We start from the raw sequence: 11,630 nt of genomic DNA, 5'->3' as shown, positions 1-11,630 counted from the left end.
TCTTGGCTTATGTAGATTTCTATCCTGCCAGAAGCCAAGGACCTTCTTGGATGGTTGAGCAGGACCCGTTCTGCATCCTCAGATAAGCCAGCCTGTGTCACAGGGATGGGGTCTTGTAGGGTCACTTAAGCACCTTCTGAGCAGCCTGATAAATGCTGTGAGGGGATATGAACATGTAAAAGATAAGATGAACACACCCGGTTGGAGAGGCAGTGGAAGACAAGGGCCCCTGGAGTCACATTCTGGGTCTGGGATTCTCAGAACTCTGAGCAAGATGCCTGTCCTCTGACTTAGTGTAGGATCCCTTCCACCTCTCCCTCCTGCCTCAGGGCAAGCTAGCCACCCAGGAGGGGCATTTCCAGTGCTGGGACACATAACACCTTTCACCAAAGGGCCCTTGAACAAGCTGTAGTGTGCCTTTTTACCTTGCTATCTGTGGTTCTCTCTGTCCACAAGGACACCCCTGCCCTCTTCAATCAAGGATTTGACACCCTGTCTTCTCTCCTTTTAGGTCAGGTGGCTCCAGGTCTTATAAATCATTCCTGGTGCTCCCTGCCATGTCTAGCCTTTCCCGCCCTTCCAGAACCACTTGGATTGTGTCCCTGTGGGTTCCAAGCCCCACCTGCTCAATCCCAGTTGCCTCGAGGGCCTTTGTCTGAATACCTGCCCACGCGTCTAGGTCTGAACTTCCTAAAAGCCACCTTTGGGCCCTGTCCCAGCCTTGGCTCTATCTCCAGGTTATCTGCCTCTTGACTTTTTTTTTTAAGTTTATTTATTTATTTTGAGAGAGAGAGAGAGTGAGAGCATGTGCTCATGAGTGGGGGAGGGGCAGAGAGAGAGGGAGAGAGAGAATCCCAAGCTGGCTTCTCACTGTCAGTGCAGAGCCTGACATGGGGCTCGAACCCACAAACCGTGAGATCATGACCTGAGCCGAAATCAAGAGTCGGATACTCAACAGGCTAAGCCACCACCCAGGCACCCCTGTCTGCCTCTCAATTCTGAGGACAGGCTGGTTCTTGCAAGTTGGGGACCATCTCCTGCCCCACTTGGACTTTCTCAGCTGTTCTCAGGTGGCCCTCTCCAGGAGGGTCAATGGTCAAAGTACAATGTAGGTATTTCCTGGTCAGGACTCCTCCCGGAGATAATGCCTGTCACAGGAGGGGTGCTAACGAGGACTGAAGAAGGATAGCCACAACATCCTGCCACGAGTTGTTTACAGCCCATGAGAAGCCATGAAGAAAAAAAAAAACACAGCTATTGCAGCATTCATTGAAGGAAATAAAGGTGGGGGCAAACTGTAGAACTGAACAAGGCCTGGGAGAATGAGGCCCTGGCTGTGACTGCCACGTGAGGGGAAAGTTCTTATACTGTAAGTGTTGGCTGGAGACTTCCTGCCAGTCTTGGGACTCTGCCTTTGAAATGAATGGATCAGTGATGGCCTCTGGCTCCTGAGGATGCAATACCACCAACCTGCCATTGCTTCTCAAAAGAGGGTCAGCAAGGATCCCAAGAGTCTAGGACTCCAAAGGGGGTTGCAACTGTGAAGCCTGGGTATGTGTGGGGGGGTGGGGGGGTGTCTCAGGGAAAGACTAGCCATCTAATTTGGAATAACTGAGTTTTGTCCCAGTGCTGTCCTAGAGGCCCAGGACATGGAGGGCTGTGCAGATGATAAGAGAGCATAAGGCAAGCTGAGGGCAAAGTACAAGCTAACAACACCCTCCCCATCCCCCCCCCCCCCCCAGGTGAAATAAGGGTGACATTCCTTTGGCACTCCTGGCTGCCCAAGAACAAAGAAAAGGATAAAAAAAAACAAATGGTTGAACTGATAGAGATCACAGGACATGAGTCTCTATCACTTTACAAATATCTTAGTAAATTACAAGGAAAAGGCAAGCTTATCAATAGCCTAATCTCCAGAAACCTATAGCCCCAACATCATCCTCCCCTCCATAGTGATGTGGGGAACAAAGGCAAGGAGGAAATGGAAGGTAAAATTAAATTTCCTTATAACCTGCAGCCCATTGAGAAATACTTGAGGCAAATACAGAGTATAACATTTCTCCAGGAACTCTTAATGTTAATGTTTTGCTAGAGGGAAAAACAGCCTTAGCTTGACAATATCTAGGCCTCCAGTAATCTGTGAGTCTTCCTTAGCATGTGGAAATCCCTTTAAGAAACTTCCTCTTGATTTTATCTCCTCCAACTCCATAGTATATAACTAGTCACTCTTCATAACCCCAGTGCAGCTCTTTCTGCCCAGGGGTCCTGTCCCTGCGCTTTAATGAAACCACCTCTTTGCACCAAAGACCTCTTGAGAATTCTTTCTTGGCCATCAGCTCCAGACCCCCACCACTCCTGAACAACCACACCATTTGGCAACCAATGTGGGGCTTTGAGTCTTTTCATCAGGACTCAGCTTTGGCGCAAACTTGGTGAGTACTTTCTCTTTCCTTCCTTTACTTTCATTTCAGGGGCTTTTTAAGGAGTATGGTCTTATTGAAACACTTTCCATTGCTCAGGCTGCAATCCTCTAGTCCATCGCTACTCTACTTGGAGGAGAAAGCCTGCCTTTTGGCTGGAAGTTAGGGATGTGGAAAACAAAGGCAGAAGGAAATGGTAGATAAAATTACATTTCCTTATAACCTGCAGGTGACAGATAAATAACTTGAGGCTGGCAGAGTAAAACATTTCCGCCTTAACGTTAATGCTTTGCTACAGGGAAAAACAACCTTAACTTGGCAATAGCTAGACGTCCAGTAGTCTGTGAGTCTTCTTTAGCATATGAAAATCCCTTTGGAAACTTCCCCTTGAATTTACCTTCCCCAACTCCATAGTATATAACCAGTCTCTCCTCCTAGTCCCGGGTCAGCTCTTTCTTCCCGTGGGTCCTATCCCGGTGCTTTAATAAAATCATCTTTTTGCACCTAAGACATCTCAAGAATTCTTTCTTGGCCATCAGCTCCAAACCCCCACCACTCCAAAGTCCCATCAGTTAGTACCCTGGCCAGAATAGCAATAAGACCCAGAAACTTGATGCTCTCTCTCTTTATTTCCGTCCTTATAAAAGTTGTCTTGGGCACGGGACACCTAAGTCACCAGGATGCCTGCCAATCTTAAGACTCGTGTAAGGTTTCCTCCTCATTGGTCTAATGTGGTCCCCTTCACATTTCTTGTCTAGCTGCTTCTGGCAGCGGAATCTCCACTGAGAGCCAGCCAAAACTATTACACAATTGAATTAAAACCCAACTAGGACCATTTCCTATCAAGTTGGCTGTAAGGACTACATTCTAAGCAATGTCGCTTAGATCATGGTGGATTTCTAGCTTTACTTTTTTTGGTTAATGTTCTCTGATGAAGTTTTAGGGTGATGAGGGATTCGTGGGGTCCAGAGCTGTTGACCAAGAAAGAATTCTTGAAGATGTCTCTAGTGCATAAAGGTGGTTTTATTAAAGCATGGGGTCAGGACCCATTGCCAGGAGGAGCTGCACCGGGATTGTGATGGGTATCTTGTTATATACCCTCAGGTTGGGAGGGGGTCAGAGATAGAGTAAGTCTCTAAGGAATTTTGGAAGCAAGGTTTCTAGGACCCTGAGGGGCTAGGTGTTGCTAGGGAAACACCATTTATCAACGTTTAATAAAACCTCAGTCATGAGCCCCTTCAGATGCATATCGAGGGGCCATAAGCTTGGAGTATAATTGCCAGCATAAACCGTGGGGCAGTTAAGATAAAGGAAGTAGACTCACAGGATCCTTACAGTTGGACAACATTAAGCTAAGGTTCTCTTTTGCCTCCAGCAAAGTGTCATCATCTAGGCAGCTGAGCTCCTGGAGGGAGGTCACTCTGCCGGTTTCAAGGACTTGTCAATGGGCTGTAGGCAGTAAAGGAATTTAGTTTTTCATTTGTCTTAGTTTCCCACATTACCATGGCAAGCACTTGAACCCCTTTCCTTTGTTCTTGGGTACCTGGGAGTGTCTGAGGAATCACACAGATCCCACCTGGGGTGTAGGGGTGAGCGCTAGCTTGTGCTTTGCCCCTCAGCCTGCCTCATGCTCCCTCATCATCCTCTACTAACTACTTAAATTACAAAATTGGGTAATTTCACCTTGAAAAACTTTTCTAGTGCTTTCCATGGGTTAAAAACAGCAGGTTCTTCAAAATACTAAAGCATGGCCTCCACAGAATGCTCTTCAAAGACTAGGTAAGCCAAGGCATGACCATCAGGGCATGTTCTTTAAGGCACAGACTTTTATGGCACAACTTTCAAGGTACGGTATTTCGGTTCATATGCCAGGCACCCATTTAGCCTAGGATGCAATGGGGAAGTGGAGGGATGCCGGTGTCCCTTCCTCGAGGGCCTTTTACAGGACAGGACCTTCCCTGGGGCAGGACTGTCTTCAGTGGTAAGGTAGTATGGTGATCCATATTGATTTTCGTTCAAGGGATGCCTTGGGTCACTTTTGACACCAGGAACCTCTGACATATCCTGCACAGAATGCCACCCAGGAGTCAAAGGGGGTGATTTTTGGTAATGGACCCTAGGAAACACTGGGGCTTCTTCTTCAGTCCCCAAGGGCTCTCTCTTGGGATGCCTTTTAACCCACTGGAAACAATTCAGATTGCAAAATTTAGGAAAGAACTGATCTCCTGTAACACTGCATGGTATTAGTAGGACCTGACAGTCAGATCTCTTCTGCACAAAACAGGGGAAATGGTCAGAGATACCTTAAGTCCAGGTCTTCCGGGCTCTAAATCAGCACCTGGACCTAAGGGCTTCTTGCGGAATGTGTTTGCCCAAGTGTATTTGACTAGTAAACTCCCTCCTGACATATTGGATGATAATTATCTAACTAGGCCTCCTCCTGATAGAACTCGGGTTGCTGAGGAAACCCAGGCCATCCCTGACAATGGGGACACTGACTTTCTTTCTCTGTTCCTCCGAATAGATGTGAGGGCTTCTCCCTCATTCATTTCCTGGGTTAATGGCTATGACGATTGGAGCCAACTGCGGTTAGTCTAACTCAGGACAGGGACTTTAAGGAATATTCCCGAGCAGCTGCCAAAACTCCCTTTGTTTCAGGGAAATTCCCTGTCTTCTCTGGCCTGACATGGACTTCATATTTCTACTTTGGTGGAAAAAAAGAAAGAAAAAATAAATAAACATGGCATCCACTCCCCTGTCTGAGCTGACAAGGTTTAGAACTGGAAATCCTCTTTCTTGGCCTCCTGCTAGCACCTTGCCTCTTCTGCCTTCCCCTCCCCCTCCTCCTATTTCTGCACCACCTTGGGTGCAGCCTACATAACTGGTTCCTATAGCATCTCCAGTGCCTCAGAACCATTGGCTCCTCCTCTTTCCACCCTCAATATCAAGGAGCAGAGAGCAACCCTCTTGGAGCGCCCACTTCAGATTTCCCTTCCTGTGTCCCAGGTAAACCCTGACCGTGGGGAATAATTGATTAACTTGTAAGTGGACGCAGGTGGGACATATTCGGTGTTTGAACTAATTTAAGTTTGTTAACTTAATTAAGACAGACATGTCTTTAGAGTTATCAGCATTAAATATGAAACATATTTTCTCTAGATTTGCTGAAGGTCAAATAAGCTCATGTTATCTCTGTTGCCATTTGTTAGCAAAAAAGGTAACTTCAAGTAATGGTTAATTTTGTCTGCCTCAAAGTTTTCATGGGTAATTGTTAAGATAGCTTTCAAAGCCTTTGGTAACCTGAAGCTTTAAAGCTTTGCTTGCATGATAAATGGGATTTAATTCACTGGACATCTAGGTCCTTTTGAAATAGAATGGAGTGCTAAAGCATTGATTACTAAACATAGGTTTGTGATTTTAACTTCTTGTTGCAGAGAAACTAAGGCTATTTGGATCTGTTGGTAAACATGCTTAGTACTTGATTCATTCATAAATTTGCCATCAAAAGTTTACCGTTGGTAACTACTTAGTTTTCACCAGAGACTAAGGTTTCCAAGAGTTAAAATTTTGCTAAATGTGGTTAAGCCTGATGAAAAGAAGAGAAGCATTCTACGTAAAAAAAAGTTGGAGATGTGTAAGAAAGTTATAAAGAATGGAAATGATGAAGTTTTGGGGCGATGGTGGGGTGGTCCGGAGCCAATGACCAAGAAAGAATTCTTGAAGATGTCTTTGGTGCATAAAGGTGATTTTATTAAAGCACAGGGACAGAGGGGCGCCTGGGTGGCTCAGTCAGTTGGGCGTCTGACTTCGGCTCAGGTCATGATCTCACAGCTTGTGAGTTCAAGCCCCGCATTGGGCTTTGTGCTGACAGCTAGGAGCCTGGAGCCTGCTTCGAATTGTGTCTCCCTCTCTCTCTCTGCCCCTCCCTGGCTTACACTGTCTCTCTCTCTCAAAAAATAAATAAGCATTAAAAAAATTTTTTTTATTAAAGCACGGGGACAGGACCCATGGGCAGGAAGAGCTGCACTGGGGTCCTGACAGGTAACTCATCACATACCCTCAGGTTGGGAGGGGGTCAAGGATAGAGTAAGTCTCTAGGGAATTTTGGAAACAAGGTTTCTAGGACCCTGAGGGGCTAGCTGTTGCTAGGCTAATAAAACCTCAGTCATGAGATCCTTCAGATGGATATCGGGCCCATAAGCTGGGAGCATGATTGCCGGCATAGATCTTGGGGCAGTTGAGATAAAGGAAGTATACTTACAGGATCCTCGAGGTTGGACGATGTTAAGCTAAGGTTCTCTCTTGCCCCCAGCAAAGTGTCATCATCGAGGCAGCTGAGCTCCTAGAGGGAGGTCACTCGCTGGTTTCAAGGACTTGTCAGTGGGTTTTAGGCAGTAAGGGAATTTAGTTTTTCATTTGCCTTAGTTTCCAACATGACTATGGCAAGCACTTAAACCCCTTTCCTTTGTTCTTGGGTACCAGGGAGCGTCCAAGGACTATCACATTTATTCTACCTTGGGGAGTGGGGGGTGGTGCCAGCCTGTATTTTGCCCTCATCTTGCCCCATGCTCCCCCATCAGAAATACATTTTTGTTGAAGGTAAAAGAAAGTAACTTTGTCCTAAATGAGATTGGTCGTTTGGAGACAAATGGCTTGGGAGAACATCGAAATGCAAAGGAAAGTTGTAGAAGGTTCGTGGTGGAAAAATCTTAAAAAGGAATTGTATTTGTGGTCTCAGGAAGGACTAAGGTTAAAATAAGTGGATTTTTAAAGTTACACTGGTATAAGATTGACATTCTGTTTTTCTCTCTGTTAAAAAAAAGTTTTCTTGGATTGTTGATCTGCTCTTGATAAAAAAAAAATATATGCAAAGATTTTTTTTTTCTTCTCTTTTGACAGCCAAGAAAACCATAGCTTATGCTTTGTCTTTATCAACTCTTTAATCACTTAAAGTTAAAACTTCTCAGTGTTGGGGCGCCTGGGTGGCTCAGTCGGTTAAGCATCCAACTTTGGCTCAGGTCATGATTTCGCGGTTTGTGGGTTCAAGCCCCGTGTTGGACTCTGCTGACAGCTCAGAGCCTTGAGCCTGCTTCAGATTCTGTGTCTCCCTCTCTCTCTCTCTGCCCGCCCCCCTCTGTCTGTCTCCCAAAAATAAATAAACGTTAAAAAAATATTTTAATAAACCCTCAGTGTTAAAGGAGCTAAGTTTTGCTAACGGTTATATAACCCTACATATTTGCCTTTGGAATCTTTTATTGACACCTTTGTTAAACAAATAATTAAGATTTTTAATGATCTGTAACCCTGTTTAGGGTGTGCTTTATAACTTTCTAAGGTTTTAACAAACTTCCCAAGATTTAAATTGTAAATGAAGTCTCTGAGTCCTTTTTATTTGGTAGGTTAAGTTACTCCGGAAGCACTGTCAAACAAATAATGGTAAACCTTAGGTTGTATTGCTTGGGCAAATCCTCTAACTGTACATATATATAAATGCAATTCCTAAAGTTTTAATATGTTTTGGTAATAAGGTCGTCACTTGATATTCTGTGTATCAAAGTGTTATGTGTCACAGAAATAACTGCATTTGCTGGTCAATTGCATCGTCATGAACTCTCACCAGATCTTTCCCCATGCTCATTTTTTGAGTCTTTTTGTCTTTTATATTTTTGTGACTCTTGTTTAAAATACTGCTGGTTGTCGGGGCGCCTGGGTGGCTCATTCGGTTAAGCGCCCGGCTTCAGCTCAGGTCATGATCCCACGGTTTGTGAGTTCCAGCCCTACGGGCTCTGTGCTGACAGCTCAGAGCCTGGAGCCTGCTTCGGATTCTGTGTCTCCCTCCCTCTCTCTGCCCCTCCCCGGCTCATACTCTGTCTCTCAAAAGTAATTAAACATTAAAAAAAATTTTTTTTAAGTAAAATAAAACACTTCTGGTTCTCTAATGTTTGCTCTTCCCAGATTAAGGAAACTAAGATACCCGTGATATACAATAAGAGGGTCAAGTATCTCTCTGTAAACAAACTAAAGTGTTTAACTTTTCTCTCTGCCTGAACCTTCTGAAATTCACAACCTCTCAACGAGTTTTCCCTTGGCAATCACACTTATTTGCATAAATTCAATAAGAATCTGTTCTCCTTGTAACAGGACACCATTGAAAGTACTGGTCACTTCACCAAGGCTTTGACTGGAATGTCCTATTGGAGAGTGACATTCATAGACTCAGATATGACCAGACAGCTCTAAGGAACTAAGGTTGACTTTATGAAACATGGAGCCATTAAGCCCCTTGGAAATGGTGGGCTGATACCTTACAGAGTTCCCAGCAGCCTTACCAGGTGAATAAAGAACGTCACTTCCTGGCAGGTGCAGGAATCTCAGGACACTTTAGGGACCTCGTGAAGAGGAATTTGCCAAACTCTACAGGCATTGCAGGCATGAGTGGCAAGTACTTGCCTTGGCTCCTGGCCTGGAGAGGGTACTATTCAATCCAGAGATTCCTTATAAAAAGTTCCGGCAAAGCAAATTTTAAGATCTATAGGACCGACCAATTGCTGTTCTTGCTGAGCTTATGTAAAGAATTAGGTCGGGGCGCCTGGGTGTCTCAGTCGGTTAAGCGTCCGACTTCGGCTCAGGTCATGATCTCACGGTCCGTGAGTTCGAGCCCCGCGTAGGGCTCTGTGCTGACAGCTCAGAGCCTGGAGCCTGTTTCAGATTCTGTGTCTCCCTCTCTCTGACCCTCCCCCGTTCATGCTCTGTCTCTCTCTGTCTCAAAAATAAATAAACATTAAAAAATAAATTAAAAAAAAAAAAAGAATTAGGCTGAGTTTGTTAAAATTAGATTTGTTTCAGAAACAAACTCGTCTTGATTTGGCTATCTCTGGAAATGAGGGTTACTAGAGAGACAAATTATGTGTCAGTAACACACCTTTATGGATATTAAATTCAGTTCTGAATGTCTTTAAATGTTTGTTGTTTGCCTAAGGTAGACAACTTGAGGTGAACCTCAGAAAAATTGTCACAATAGCCTGGGTATGGACAATCTCCTTGCTTGTTATTCTGTGGGGATACTAACAGGACCCCAGGGGCATATGATTATTTAAACAACTGGGAAAATGGGATGGATCCCCCAACAATTGTATATAAGTCTTTTCTCACTGCAGACCTATCAATAGATAAAGACTGTGTTGCTTTATTAAATTATTCACTTGAGCCTGGGTTAATTCATAAGTCTCTAAATACACAAACCATATCTGCCCCAAACCTGATCTGCCAGTTACTAGGAACCCACCCCATATAAACCCAGGAGACCTGGTTTATTTAAAAGATTGAAAATCTAGGGGCACCTGGGTGCCTCAGTCAGTTAAGCGTCTGGCTTCGGCTCAGGTCATGATCTCACAGTTTGTGAGTTCGAGCCCCGCGTCGGGCTCTGTGCTGACAGCTCAGAGCCTGGAGCTTGCTTTGGATTCTGTGTCTCCCTCTCTCTCTGCCCCTCGCCCGCTTGCACTCTGTCTCTCTGTCTCTCTGTCTCTCTCTCTCTCTCTCTCTCTCAAAAATAGATAAACATTAAAAAAAAATTAAAAAAAAAAAAAAAGATTGGAAGTCTAACACAGAAGGGGATTTAACCCCAGAGTGGAAGGGCCCCTACCGGGTCATATTATGTACCATGGGCTTGTATATCTAGAATAAAGCCTTCTTTATTACTCCTTCACAGGAAACCAGTGAGCAAACAAATGTGCCTTCTTATTCGTTTATAGGAATAAAGTTTATAGCTATGGAAGATCCCAAACTTCTCTTCAAACAAAATTGATGGCTGCACCTTTCTTTTTCATTCTCCTTTCCTCAATTTATATTAACAGATGATCCTTTCTCCTCCAGGAGGTTCAGGCATGTTGTCCACATTGGATTCAGCTGCCTCCGCCTTTGTAACTTCTCTACACCTTCCCCGACTGACCAATATTGACCCATAGGTAGGGACAACTCTACACCCCTACTCAGCAGGAAGAAGCTGAGGAAGATGAGACCTTCCACCTTCAGCAACTGTAAAGACTTAAGGGTCAAAATTATGCAGGGGGGATATGATGAGGGAGCATAAGGTAGGCTGAGGGCAAAGCACCCCCACCCCAGGTGGGACAGGGGTGATATTCCTCAGGTAGTCCTGGCTGCCCCAGAACAAAGGAAAGGACAGAAAACAAATGGTTGAACTGATAGCGATCACAGGACCTGAGTCTCCATCAGTTTACAAATAGCTTAGTAAATGACAAGAAAAAGGCAATCTTATCAATAGCTTAATCTCCAGAAGCCTATAGCCCCAACACCACCCTCCCCTCCGTAGTGATGTGCGGAACAAAGGCAAGAAGGAAATGGCAGGTAAAATTGAATTTGCTTATAACCTGCTGCCCGCGGGACCTATCGCCGGGCTTTAATAAAACCACCTTTTTGCACCAAAGACGTCTCAATAATTCTTTCTTGGCCGTCGGCTCCAGATCCCCACCACTCCAAACACCACATCACAGAGAGCACAGACGGCCTCGAATATGAATCTGGGTTCTCTCTTAGCTACTCACAAGCTGTATGACCCTGGGTGAGTGACTTCACTGCCCTGAGCCCAAATCACAGCTTGGTCTGGAGAGCTGTGGAGAGGGTAAATTGGGATGTAGATTATACACATACAGAATGTCTTCCCTCTGCAGGAGTCCCAGGTCTGCTCCCTTGGTGACTCCTCCATAGCCCCAGGCCACAGGAGAGGCCACCCGCCAGTTGAGACTGAATTCTGGTATTGTCCTGAGTATCTGAAACCTTTTGTCTATCCCTGTGCCTCCAGACTGCTCCTCACCTTGCCCTAAGCAGGTGGCAGGTTGGCTGAGTGGGAGTGGAGAAGCCATAACCTGAATAGGGCTGTAGGGGAGGCCAGTCTGTCCTGTCTTACTGTACCTTCCCACCAGCTCGGCCCCAGAAATCCTGCAACCTGATTCTGTCCAAAGCCCTCTGCTGTCCCTGCAGAGGGCACCGAGGGTCTCTCTCACACAGACCTCACTGGCTCCAGGAGTATCTCGTGGGCGAACAGCCCAGGCCATGCTGTTTTACACCTTGCAAGTGGGGTCATCAGCTCTCCATCCTGCCCCCACAAACCCATATTCCAACCACAGAGAAGCTTCTGTTCTCTAAACTCCACCACGGTTCTGCATCTTCGCCCGGGCTGTGTTTCCATCCTGA

General features: G+C 45.4%; 1 long non-coding RNA gene across 1 annotated transcript; it reads left to right on the top strand.

The window, feature by feature from the left end:
* The first annotated feature begins 2,167 nt into the window (after window positions 1-2,167).
* LOC109251859 (uncharacterized) lies at window positions 2,168-10,894 on the top strand. The gene is made up of 3 exons (XR_002073736.2): window positions 2,168-2,432; window positions 3,179-3,311; window positions 10,293-10,894. It is a non-coding gene; the product is annotated as an uncharacterized LOC109251859 (long non-coding RNA).
* Window positions 10,895-11,630: the final 736 nt, after the last annotated feature.

This window comes from Panthera pardus, unplaced genomic scaffold (assembly GCF_024362965.1).
Source record: "Panthera pardus isolate Hobbes unplaced genomic scaffold, ASM2436296v1 HiC_scaffold_3, whole genome shotgun sequence".
NCBI classification, from domain to species: Eukaryota; Metazoa; Chordata; class Mammalia; order Carnivora; family Felidae; genus Panthera; species Panthera pardus.
Note: the sequence above shows the minus strand (reverse complement) of the source record. Positions and strands in the feature narration are given on the sequence as shown.